We start from the raw sequence: 13,869 nt of genomic DNA on the forward strand, positions 1-13,869 counted from the left end.
CGGGGGACCCGTCGCCTCTACGAGCATTGTAGTCTGGCGGTCTGGAAACGATGCCAGTACAGTGCTACCGGCACCCTTATTTGCGTACCACCATACTTGTAGTGAAGCCCATTGTCTGATGAGAAGGTAAGATACTTTTCTGTAGCCCTTTCTTACAGAACGCAGTGTATACATCTATTTGAATCAGCGGCACTGCGCTCTTCCCTCCCCTCTAGTATATAATACACACCCCCTTCATTGATATAATTCACAGATCAGATTGTAAATGATGCTGCTACTAAGGAGGACAAAGTAAATCCCAGAATAAAGTTTGGTCAGCGCCTGGAAAGCGTAGAGTAATAGATGAACCAAAAGTAAGACATTTTAATAGCAATGACAAATGCATAGAATTGGAACAAAGACTGTGCTCCCCCTCAGTGGGTTCCTCACTCTCTCGATGAGCAGCATCAGCAGAATATGGGGAATTTCTTGGCCACTGTGCCACATATCATAGAACTAGTAACATTGCATAAGGTTTATCAATGAATAACAATGCGCTTGGGCGATCTGATTAACTATTGATCATGACTTCCTTATGCTAATTCATTGTATTGGGTTATCCAGCTGTTCTTATGTGGCCAAACTGCCCTGTACCAGCACAACATCTACACCATCTATGATCTAGTGACCATATTATAAAGAGTTGGCGTCTACACAGGCTTGTTCTAAGGTGAGTGCGCACTACCTGTTGTTGGTAGATTGATCTTCTTGATCATCAACTTACTTTTACTAAATTCAGGGTGCAAACCCGCTGTGAGGAGTGCCTCCGTGGAATGGCACTGTGGGAGACTGTGTTCAATGACCTTGGCCGTGAAGCCAGCGGTGCGGGCTGCACTCCTATAGCCACTAGTAAGTGGAGTCTTTAAACTTCAGGTACGTAATCTTTCAAAAAGACAAACAAAAAGAATCTCTTTTCAAGTGTGGCTGTATTTTATTCTTAACTCTCACGAGATCTTAGGTCTCTTATTCCTGCAGATGCCTATACGGGTGGCCAATGCATTTCGGAATAAATTCCTTCATCAGGGCCTGGTAAAAATCAATGCAACACTCATTTAAGTTGAAAAATCACCAAAGAGTTAAAGAGAACCCCCATTTTAGACCCAATGTTGTGTATCCATTATGCACCAGATTGAAAAGAACCCCATACATTTCACATATAAGAGCACAGTTCAGAAATGCGCGTGTGTATATATATCATTAGATAAAGCATTCCATAGAAATTACATTATATCAGCATGTAAGTACAAAAGAAAAGTACATACGGTTAACGATGGAAGTGTGTAAAGACAGCCCAGCGATTTGGAAACAATAAGCAAGATCAGAAAAAACAAAACGAAAGGAAATCAAGAGTTAGCAAACACTCTTTACATTAAACGCTATCTGTGTTTATCTTCCGTTCTAGCACAAGGAAAATTAAATTTTTATTTTTTATTTTATTTTATTTTACATTTATAAAGCGCTCACACAGCCCGTAGGCATCGAGGCGCTGTTACAGGAATTGTTTGTTTTTCTTAGTTGCGTATTTTTTTTGTCTTAGTTACGTATTTATAACGCGCTTAAACACCCAGAGGTTTCTAAGCGCGGACCCGGGGATCGAACCTGTTGTTGCTTCGTGTCGTCTTGCTTCCAAGACGCGCACGCTGCCGCTGAGCTATCCTCCTGGGAAATCTGACCTGGTTTCCTTGTGAACATGTATGTCGGCATTTGTTTCGCTAGTCGTGTAATCGCTCAGCTTAATCTGGTCTGTGAGTACGTGGTAGACTCGTGCTCGCTCGTCACAAATCCTATAGAAGACATAAGAACGAGTATCTTTAGCCTATCTAATGGCTCAGCGTTACAGAACAACGCGGAGCGTTGTACTTCGCTTACCTTGTGTCAAATCACAGTGCCACGAAACTTACAGAGAATCGCGGGTGCACGCGTTCCTCTGTATGCTCAGTTGTTAAAAGTTACCATGGTAACTTGATCATGTTAAACAAGGAGGAACCGCCGGTGCACACGGCGGCCATGTTGTAATGGACTCGATCACTTAAACGGTCAGTAAAACAATTGAGCACAGCAGCCTAGTGATTACCTTTCCACTATTGCAGGTCGCTCTATATTTAAATGAAAGTATGCAACATGTCATTACTATAAATATAGTGACCGGTACTGTGATTAATTTCTCTAAACAACTTCTGTTAACAATGTGTATGTCTACACTTTTTACGTTAATTTATGTCACAAATCCTGCTTCAAACCTTTAGTTTATCTGATAAATTTGGTTCAAGCATATTCCAAATCTAAATACCCTATATTTGACACATGGTCTACTCCATTATTGTGTAGAATGCGGTTCTGCATAATCTGTCATGTGAATGTACATAATGAAAGAAAAATTAGTCATGGATACAATTACAAAAAACAACTCAAATCAAACTCTTCATTAATTCCATCCGGTGCTAGGGAATCCAGTTTGTCAATCCAAAAAGCTTCCTGTTGAGCCCTCCATTTCTTCATATCCTTGTCACACTTCCTGGTGGATTGTAGTTCTAGTACTGCGAATTTCAATTGCGTCACAGAGTGCCCTTTTTCTTTAAAATGTCTTGCTACTGCTGAAGTCAAGTTGTTGTTTCGAATGCAGGACTTATGTTCGTTTATCCTCACTCTTATTTTCCGTGATGTCCCTCCCACATAATATATACCGCATGGGCACTTAATTGCATATATTACGTTTTTTTTTTTTTTTTTTTTTATTTACTTGTGTACAATCAAAGGAAAAATTGATTTTTACAAGAAGTTGATGAATACAGTAGGTGTCAATCAAAAAGAAAATCAAGGGAAGAGTTCGCCAATGTAAAACTCAGCGACTAAACTTCACAGGAGTTTTCAGAGTTGCACCGGCAGATCACTAGCTAAGCCACCGATTTTAATGAAGGCTTCTTCCAATATTTTGGCCGTGGCTACCGCCCATCGAGGCTTCTCGCCAGATATTAAACGGCACCACCACGTGTGCTCCTCGATCAGGACCGAGTCAAGCCAAAGCGGAGTCAAAAATGGAGCGCGAATGTCGTTCAAAGCCGGGCAGTTTAAGAGCAGGTGGCGGATGTTCTCCACCGAGCCAGGGTCTTCACACAATCTGCATGTAATTGAACTGGCCTGCAGTCTTCTTCCTAAGATTTCACGGGTGTGGAGCAGATTTAAGCGAGCCCTCAAGAAAGTTGAGCGCAGTTTTTTATCTGGAAATCGCAGACAGTACATCATGGGACGATTCAATTTGTTATAGGTTGGAGGTAAATGGTTTAAGCACTTGGTGGAAGCTGCTTTGTCCATGGTGGTGATCCAGTCCTCCAATTTTAGTTTTTCACTTACTCTTTGCGGGTTCGTTATTAAATCATTGAGTGAGCATTGCAGGGCTTCCAGTTTGGTTTTTTGCAGAGAAACCCACTTTTGGACCGACTTAGTAGTGGTTGATTCAAGTTCCTGCCCAATTATTTTGAAGATCGGCAGGCTGTCCTTAATTAGGGTTTTCCTGAATAGGGCAAGCGCAGCCCCGCTGACAGTGGCGCTTAGAGACAAAAGGCCCAACTCTCGTCTGATCGCTTCTATGGGAATCGCATTTGGCAGACCTAGAAGGGACTTCCATATGTAGGCCTCTAGTTTCCGCCATAGTTGGCAAGGTACAGTGAACATGGCGTCCATGCCGTAGGTCAAAGCGGGCACCATTTTGCCCTTATAGAAATTGATGGCCGGCATTAGTGAAAATTTGCCAAATTTCCTGTCAAGTGCTCGTAATTGGGAGGTCAGTTGCTTTGTTTTGGTCCAGAGATGTTGCTGCATTTTGATTTCGTATGCCGACCCGTCTAAGAGCACACCTAGATATTTAAATTGCTGGACCACTTCAATTCTGGTTTCGCACACTGACCAGGACCAAGTGGTTTTCGGCTGGTGGCGTGAAGAGGACATGATCATAATTTTGGTTTTGGTCTGATTTATTTGGAGATTGTTGGTGGTCATATAGGTTGCCAAATTGTCCAGCTGCCTTTGGAGGCCGATCGGAGTTTGATCAAACAGGATCATATCATCGGCGTATAGAAGGCGGGACAGGGGAAGATTGCCAAACTTCGGGGGGGAACATCGAACCAGCACTTCCGAATCTTTGTAATCCCCCAAAAAGGCCACGAAAAGTGCCGGGGCCAGAGGACAGCCTTGTTTGACACCTCTATACACCTGAATATTTCTGGACAAGGCCCCCTGTTTGTTTAGACAAACGTTGAGGGAGGTGTTGGTATGCAAGGCTATTATAGGGTGTAATATCGCCGGAGGACACTTCCAGGTTTCCAGCTTTCTCCATAGTCTATGTCGATCCACTTTGTCGAACGCCTGAGAAAGGTCGATAAAGGCCACATACACCGCAGGGGCTCCTTGCTTTATTTTGGCTTTTAGAATTGTAAGTATGAAGATGTTCAATGTGGTACTACCATTTTTCTTGAAGCCTAGTTGGTAGGGATCACTGCATGGAGCTACTTTCTCCCAACGGTGGAAGTGGTCTAAAAGGAGAGTGGCAAATAATTTTCCCATTATGTCCAGTAAGGCAATCGGTCGATAGTTTTCAGGTGCTTCTCTGCTTCCACGTTTGAAGATAGGTATGATGGTTGCTTTGCACCATGATGATGGGATCTGTCTGGTAGATCTGCAGTGGTCAAACAGAATGCACATAAAGGCAGCCCATTCCACATGGTGCTTTTTTAGATCTATGTTTAGATCTTACGTTTTCTGATAGACAAGTAGCATGGTACCTAAGCTTGATTTTGGCTCCAGTTTTGGGATGCGTAATGCAGTTGCCTTTGATCACGTTATTGCAATTGCTGCAACTCATGCAGGGATACTCTCCTCTGGGTAAAAATGAAACCTATACCTATAGAGGCTTCTCTAAACTACAATGACACAGGACGTTTACAGAACCTGTGATGGCTGAGGAGCAATGAGAAAGGTATCTTTTTACCGATTATGTGATAGAAGATGGATAGCAAATGTGTGAAATTATGTATTGAACAACACATAGTGAATAGCAATAGCGAGCTATTGGAAAGTGTATTGAACCAATAGAATCTTCTAGGGAGAAACTATCCTCTGGGTAAAAATGAAACCTAGAATAAATGTAGCCTTCTGTTAAAAAGAGATAGAGGTGAAGACGAAAGAGATGCCGTAATGTATTTATCAGACTGTAAGTTATAGTAATCATGTTTTTTTTTAAAAGACTATTTGTTTGCTTGTTTTTAGATTACTAAGAGTATGGCTAGCATTGTGTGATGGCATATGAAGAAAAGGGAACATATGCAAAAGATTGAGTGCCCTGAAGACAGTACCTACAGGAAATGCAATTGAAATTAATTTGTGTGTATTTTTCTCAAAAATTGCGTTTGGTCCTAGAAGCACATATTATAAGTGTAGGCACATTTTCTTGCCCTCATAAAACAAGGGAGCAACATTAGAAGGAATAGTGGTAGAGATCCTAACCACTTTTCCATACAGATGTAGAAGAGCCTGCATTGTATGCTTTCTCACAATATGAGTTGTACGTATATGTGTAGATGTCATTGTTAGAATGATTCTTGATTATGCTGTTGGTTTTATGTAAATGCATTTTTGTTTGTGATTGTTTTTGATAAAAATTAAAATATGTATATATTTTTGGATAATATATGGTCATAGGCCCTTTTTTGATGGTCAAGGGGTAAAACATGAATAGGTCTGTAGGCATCTAGGAATCTGGCCAAAACAGAAGGCAAAGGAAGCTGTTTTGTGGGCTATTGTTTATTTCATCCAACAGACAATACAACCACAATATGGAACCAACCCCTACGAGGAGCGCCCAAACAAACTCTGAAGCTTCCCTCAAATATCAATGGAGACATTCGTCAAACCAGTAAATCAAAGCAACAATACAGGTTTCCCTGTGGATCCCTGCCCACCTGACATATACAAATCAATCCTCTCACAAGGAACACCCATGGAACACCACAGGAACGTCTTCAACCTTTCAATCTCAACAGGCAAAGTGCCACAATCCTTCAAATCAGCATACATCATGCCACTCCTCAAGGATACAGCTGGGAACGTAGAGGACCTTTCCAACTACAGACCCATCTCCAACATCCCGTACTCAGCTACACTGCTAGAAACATACATACATATATAGAACAACCCAAGAATTGATAGAAGAACACTGCCGAAAGGACCAGGCCCGAGTAGTCTTTAGACAAATGAGTGGAACAGAAACAGCACTTCTTTCAATATGGGATGATCTAAAGGCAAACGCAGACTCAGACAATAGCATTCGACAAAGTAAACCAAGATAGCCTCATCATGAGACTGGAAGAAATTAGAATCACCGACCGGTCACTACTATGGATCAAATCCTTCCTAACAAATAGAACAGAAACCATATGGATCAAACCTTTCAAATCCAACCCAAGAGAATCCTCAGGTGGAGTACCACAAGGATCATCCTTCTCCCTGCTACTATTCAACATCTATCTATCTCAACTAATCAAGATTATTAAAAGACACAGCCTCACCTGTTATAACGACACTGACGACACTGACGACAAACAAATAGTCTACAAAATACAAAATACAACATACACAAGAAGAAAACACAACACTAAAGAACTGCCTTCATGAAATATACACCTGGATACCTCAAACTCAACCAAGGCAAAACCGAAATAATGAACATCACAAAAACGGAGGTGACAACCACTACAACCCATGGCCAACAGAACTGGGTACAACCCAGCGCCATCGTTGATTGTAAAAAACCTGGGAGTCCTGATTGACAACGATCTTGCCCTAGAGCCACAAGTTAACGCTCTAATCAAGAAATGCTTCTTTCTCCTGCGAGCTGTAAAAAGGATTTTACCATTCCTGTAATTCCAAAAAAAAACTCACCGTCATCGCTCTCGTCATGTCCAGAGTAGACTATGCCAATAGCTTATATCTAGACATGGCTGAACGACTTCTAAAAAAACTCCAGTGCATACAAAATGTGGCGGCCAGACTACTCCTCAAATTGCCCCGAAGAGAACATGTCACACCATCACTGAAACGCTACATTGGCTACCAATAAAACAGCAAATCAAGTTCAAACCAATGTGCATAATGCATAGAGAAATCCACGACCAAGGCGCAAAGTTCCTAAGAGAAAAAATAAACCTACATCGCCCAACAAGGTCGCTCAGATCCAGCAGCGACATCCGTTTGGAACCAAAACCATACAACAATAGCAAACTCGGAGGATCCTCTTTCTCTCAACCTGGATTGAGCTACCAAAGAACATACGTAACACAAGAGATCACCTCCTATTCAGAAAACTCCTCAAATCTTGGCTCTTCACCCCATAACTAGAAAGAATGCCTATGTGGGCACATCAACAGCTGAAACAATGCTGAGAGAGGAAACCAATCCTAACTATCCACTAAGCTTTCGCCAATCAACAGAAGTTAGGCAAGAACAATCTACGGCATATCAACTTACCTATTGAAAGATAGATAAGCTAGAACCACAACGAAAAACGTTCACAGATAGATCGGGATGGAAAGGGTCAGGATGATACATCAATAACTCCCTGGCCTAGAAAGTACACACAGACACTAATGGGGCACAGACAGGAATAGATAGGAAGGCAGCGGGTGACTGTTTAAAGTACAGCTCCAACACCAGAGTGGGGGACAATGCACGCCCAACCTCGTACACTAAGGTCGAAAATAACACAGCTGGGAACTTGCCACGCCATCACTCCTAACAATTTGATGGACAGGAAAGAAAAGAGAAAGAATATGCCTACTCATAGGACAACAGGATACATAGAACAAGAATTATAAAGACTAAAAGACATATAACCCAAAGCTCAAATTTCTGCGTACTTAGCTCACACAAATATTCACACAACCACCTTCTCGCTCAGCAAACCGCACGCACTTCACCATACTGCAACAACAAACAAACAACACATAAATTGCACCAACAGCACACGAGGACTCACATCGATCTGATATTCACACCCAAGCTCAGTGCACAGTGAAAACCGAACTGAAGCTGCAAGAGCACACCACCTTTCTCACTTCCTATTCCTTCTTCACCCGACTAACCCACCCCGCTTTCTTCTTTGCAGATCCGCCTGAGCAGCTGGGGCCCAATTCTGTTAGTGACAGTGTGCGGTACAAATACCATTAACATTAACAAAAAGAATATTAAGCTGCGAGAAGCAGTGTGGGAGCTGTGCAAGACAGCTGGCCTGTTCCCTTGGGTGACTGGTGTTCCAAATATTTAACGAGTAACAAAGGGTCAAAGACCTTACTCTCTCTTAGAAACTGAGCAGGGCTGTGGAACTGAATGGGCTGGCTGTCCATTTGTTTTATGCAGCAGCAAATCTGATCATGTTGCTGCATAACACATGGTATTTTAGAATCTCACATGGGTAGGGGCATTACTGCTGGAGTAAAGAGCAGACCATCGTAAAAGGACACCCTGTTCAGGATTACTGGACATGTTATTTCCCATGTTAATTTAATGTAGTTGTCTCTGTTAAGTAGAACAAGTAATTGCATTTCCGTTTTAGTTTTGGCATATTGTTGGCACAAAACATGAAGGGACAACTATTCCCATCAGTATAAATAGGATAAATTGGACTCAGTTCTGCGTTCCACTGATTTCCACGATCTGTCTATCTTTTTGCATGATACCTGGCAAAGTAATGTACTGCATCTGCCCAGCTGATGGCATGCAATGGTTGCACACATAGAGCAGGGAAGCCATGCTTCGCTCCCTTTGACAGCATTGCGTTCTACATACTGCATTCCGGCTCTTTTCTTGCCTCCATCCATGAGTTCTGTCGTGCTCCCTATGCCACACCCACTTTTCTGGCCTCTGCGTCAAAGGCAGATAGTTTGGGGGTTCATGTGGGTCAAAGGGACTGCAGGGGTGACATACTCCAGCATCCCAGTACACTCACAACACAAATATCTGCCTCCTCTGCCCCATTGTTATACCCTTGATATGCTTATCGTTACCTCACACCATGTTTTTGTTATGATGCGACAGATAGAGGATAAAGTGTTTCAAAATGGGGTGTCAAGTGTTCATTGTTACAGAATGATGCTTTGTTTAACCAGCCCAAGATTGTCTTAAACATGTAACTGTGATGAAGCTTAAACTGTTCCAGTGGCATTTCATGCTTTCAATGCTGCATTCAGTAGTCTAATTATACAATATTGGATGTGAAGGTTGCTAGGTTATATCATGTGCCTGGGCTTACAAAAATCATTAAAGATTTCATTCTAGTTGTAATTTTATTGGTGTTGCATTTTTAGTTGGTGCCAACATTTCTCCTTTTAGGAGGCACATGCTACTGTTTTACCCTTGTCTGGGCTTTCTCAAGGCACATAGACAGTTATACTAAATGTGTATACAAGACAGTTCCCCAATTATGGGTGTTAAATTCACCACATGTTAGTACAGTCTCTAGCTTTTCAAAAGTGCCATGTTTAGGCAAGCGTTCAGTACAATTAGTTTGTTGTCCTATTTTTACACACATCTGTTTACTTCAAATAAATTTTTTTATACAATACCATACGGTTTCATAAAAGGAGAAATGTTGGCACCATGTACTAAAAATGCGACACCAATAAAATTACAACTAGAATGAAAATATCAGCTCAGTGATACTTCTTTAATGATTTTTGTAAGCCCATGCGCATGATGTAACCTAGCAACCAAATACATACATCGACTGAATACTGAGTATCAGTCAACACTAGGTTCTGCTGCCAGGACAGGGAATTGGGGTTGTTTTACTGCCGCTGAAATTTTCGCGATGGAAATTACTGCATGCAAAATGTACGTAATACCAAAATGTTCGTATATTTCCAAATTGCACAAAAAACACTATTAAAGTAGTCATTTAATGCAAAATTACCTAGAAATGAAGGTATGACCAGCTATTTTTATAAACAGATTAGAAAGAAACGTCACTATAGTGTTTTCAGATACTTCCTCATATGAAATGAGTTTGCGAAAATATGATTGGACTGCAAATAATGAGAGAAAGGAAAAAGAAAGCCAGTTAAACTGTCATCTAACGACTGTGAGAGGAAAACAAACGAGTGCTAAGCCGTCTATACTAATTAGGCAAAAAAACAGAAATTACTGAGAATCGCTAGTTTACACAGTATGATTCTTAAAAAAACAGTTGTTATAAATCTGATCACTATTTTAAAAAATGATGCAAACGGTTACAGTGTAATGAAATGTAAATGCATGTGTTTTGCTATCATAGGAACAAAAGAAATGGGGAAAGCAAATTATTTAGTTTCCCACATATGTAAATATATATATATATATATATATATATATATATATATATATATATATATATGGTGAAAAAAAGGAGGAGAGGGGCGCACTCCAGTTCCCTGCACAGTAAACCTTCTCAGCCACAGGTGTTCTCCTCCGACCGGTTTCTGTGCCAATACACGTCATCAGGGAGGCTGTCTTAACTTGCAGCTCACAGCAAGTGCAGGTGTTACCACTTAGTGAGGATTCTGCTGCAAGGACTTCTGGTAGCTGTAGTCATCAGGTTTGCAAGGAAAAGACTCACACCCAATCCCACAGAAAACTTACAAATGTGGTGAAAAAAAGGAGGGGGTAATTTATGCCCAACTTTGGAGTGCCTCACACCTGGACACCTGTGGCTGAGAAGGTTTACTGTGCAGGGAACTGGAGTGCGCCCCTCTCCTCCTTTTTTTCACCATATATATATATATATATATATATATATATATATATATATATATAATATTGAAAGAAAAAAGGAAAGAAAAACCTGGTGGAAATGTATAGACTATAGAAAATACAACTGTAGGGGAAGAGCCTGCACCAAAGAAGATTGAATTGAATATGTTAGAGAACACAACCATGATCCTAATGTATCAAAAATCAAATAAAGCAAAAACGTACACAATTAAAAAGGAAAGCCGACACAGATGTAGGTACAAGTGGAGAAATAGTGAGGAAAAATACTGAACGAAATTCCTCAGCATTTGGCAGCCAAAATGATGTGCGCTGAACTCCTAAAACGACAGGTAATTTACCAACGTGCACCAAAGCATAATTTGCCACCCGTTCCGAAGCATATAGCTTAGGTAACAATACCAGAAAATATGAGAGTTACACAGGAAGCTGATGCATTCCTGTTGCACGAAAGTGTAATCAATATGGAAAATGCATAATATTTGCAACTGAAAACAATATACAGAGATTAAAAAGAAGCAAACAGTAGATAGTAGATGGCGCTTTCAAAAGCTGTCCTAAACCGTTCACTCAATTGTATAGTATTCATGGTGAAATTTCAGATGACTTCTTCCCACTTGTATATATACTCATGAGCCACAACACAGAAAAAATGTATCGTGAAATATTGAGTGTAATCAACAAAAAAATGAGTGACACCAACGAGAACCTGAAAAAATGTATTCTGTACTTTAAATTATCTGTAATGAATGCCATGAAAACCATTTTTAAACAGAGTGAAATTGAAGGATGTTATTTTCATTTTAATCAAGCAATATGGCAAAATATACAAAAACACGGTCTGCAACAATTAAACGTAAATGATAGTCAGTTCCAATTCCATATTAAAAAATGATGTGCTTTGACATTTGTCCCGAAATCTGATGTAATAATTGCTTATAAAAACACAATACAAGAACACTATTAACAAAATCATGAGAACGAATTGCAAGAATTTCTAAACTAATTCGAGGACACTTGGATAGGGAGTCAAACGAGATATGGGCGCAAGCAACCGAAAATACCATAATAGAAAACTGGAATTGCTACAACGCAATACTTGAGGGAACACCAAAAACAAGTAATAAACTTGAAGTCTGGCACCATGCCTTCAATATAGCAGTGGGCCACACAAAACCAACAATTTGGAAATTTATCAAAACATTACAAAGCGAACAAAGTATACAAGAAAAAACTATTTTGCAAACAATTAGTGGAAAGAATCAACATAAAAAATCACGCAAAAGTGTACAAAACATTGCAAAATCAAAAGAACGAGCAGAAAAGTATGGTACCTTGCAATTGAAAGACTACATAAACAGCCCAGCATTCAATGTGAACTTTTTTGTATATTAGCATCAAAACATAAAAACATCAAGTTACTTGAACCATCAGTTAATACAGTTTTCAGTTGTAAATATAGAAAAACCATGGCAACGTACAGTAATATTAAAAATGAAAAGTTACTTACAGTTTGGAAGATCCATGAGAAAAACAAATATATCCAAAACCAAGCAACCCATTCCAAACGAAAATGTTAAAATCCAAAACCAAAAAACCCATAAAAGTCCAGTTAAAATCCAAAGAAAACAATTCCAAGTGACCACAAACACCAATGGGAAACACTACATCCAGCTGATCGTAAAAAAGGAAAAAGGCCCTTACAATCCAAGAAAAAAGTGTGAACTGATGCAGAAAAACGGGAAAACAATATTAAAAATCCATTAGCAATCCTATTTGGAAAAAAAACATTAAAAATCCAGGACCACAAAAACGGGACGTTTACTCAAACGAAGCAGCAAGCGGAATGAAAAAAATGGCGTACCGGAAGTTGCTAAACTTGAACTATCGTATTGTAAATAATAGAAATGTAGCGCATGCAACGGCCTCTAATGCCTTCTAGTGGACTATTATAGACATTACCTCACACAGTTAATTGCAATATAAAAAAGTTTAATAATTCAATAAAAATGTTATATATAGATAAATAAATGTCTTATGTTTTTGTTAATAACTAACTTTTTAATTACATAGAAAGAAAACCATAAGAAGAATACTGAATAAAGGAAAATAGAAGGAAAGAAGAAGGAAATTAAGAAAAAAAGCAGAAAAAAGGTAAGTCGAACTTTTGGTAATTAGGGCATTTTGTGGTATCTATATTAGGACATTTGGTGGTGTAGGTCATTTAGATCCGCTTATTTTAGCCGAAACCAGGCAATGCACTCAGCAAAGTAACTAATACTAATAAACGCAGGAAAGGCGCACTACCCATTACTCACTACTTCACTGCCATTTAATTATGCAATATATGCCAACACAAAAAGAGAGGTTATAGATCTGTTGCTAAAAAATATCAAGCTAATGGATGTACAAAATTATGATTTACCTTCTGATAGTTCCTTTACTTTGACTTTGGCGTCAAATCTCTACATCTAAATCCTTTTTTACTCTAGATCTAAACCATCTTTTGGTTCTGATAAAGCAGAACCGATGTTAGCATTATATTTAAAAGCAAAGAAGGAAACATCTAAAATAGTCTAGAGGAGGAGGAAAATGTTTGCTATGACAGGAGGATTGCTGAGATCTTCTTTTAATCCGATAAATCTCTGTGTACCAGAACAGGAGTCTTGTCTGGTGGACATTCAATTTTCCTTCCTTAGTTTTAACATCCCATGGCGGCCTAGATATTACCTACAACCCACTCTTCAAGTTATTTCTCAGGTGATAGCAGATCTGAGGAAGGGGTGGGTTCCTAGTCCTGAAGGTTAATCAAATGATTTCATCTGGATGTTCTTATGCACCTAATTTACATAATTATATACCAGTTTAAATGAAAATGGTGGCTCATTAGGCTCATTTTCGAAAAGCGGTTCTTATGCTCATTCCCAAACCCGCTAAAGACCCAGAGCTGCTAATCTATGTTTTTTGCTGTATAACTGTTAAATTCTTACTAAGGCTCTTGGTGATATGTTGTGTACATATATCACATTCTTTGTCAAA

The 13,869-nt window shown here is 39.6% G+C and overlaps 1 protein-coding gene across 2 annotated transcripts in view; it reads left to right on the forward strand.

Annotated features, from left to right (window-relative positions):
• B4GALT2 (beta-1,4-galactosyltransferase 2) overlaps positions 1-13,869 on the forward strand; it is a 1,309,500-nt gene that overhangs the window by 191,168 nt on the left and 1,104,463 nt on the right. The window contains exon 2 of one of the 2 annotated variants that reach the window (XM_069642305.1): positions 12,904-12,984. The exons of the other annotated variant lie outside the window; for it this stretch is intronic. The gene's annotated coding sequence lies outside the window, so the exon portion shown is untranslated. The remainder of the gene's footprint in view (positions 1-12,903; positions 12,985-13,869) is intronic. 2 annotated transcript variants of the gene reach the window in all.

The sequence above is a fragment of the Ambystoma mexicanum genome, chromosome 1q (assembly GCF_040938575.1).
Source record: "Ambystoma mexicanum isolate Mex_15411 chromosome 1q, UKY_AmexF1_1, whole genome shotgun sequence".
In the NCBI taxonomy this organism is placed as follows: Eukaryota; Metazoa; Chordata; class Amphibia; order Caudata; family Ambystomatidae; genus Ambystoma; species Ambystoma mexicanum.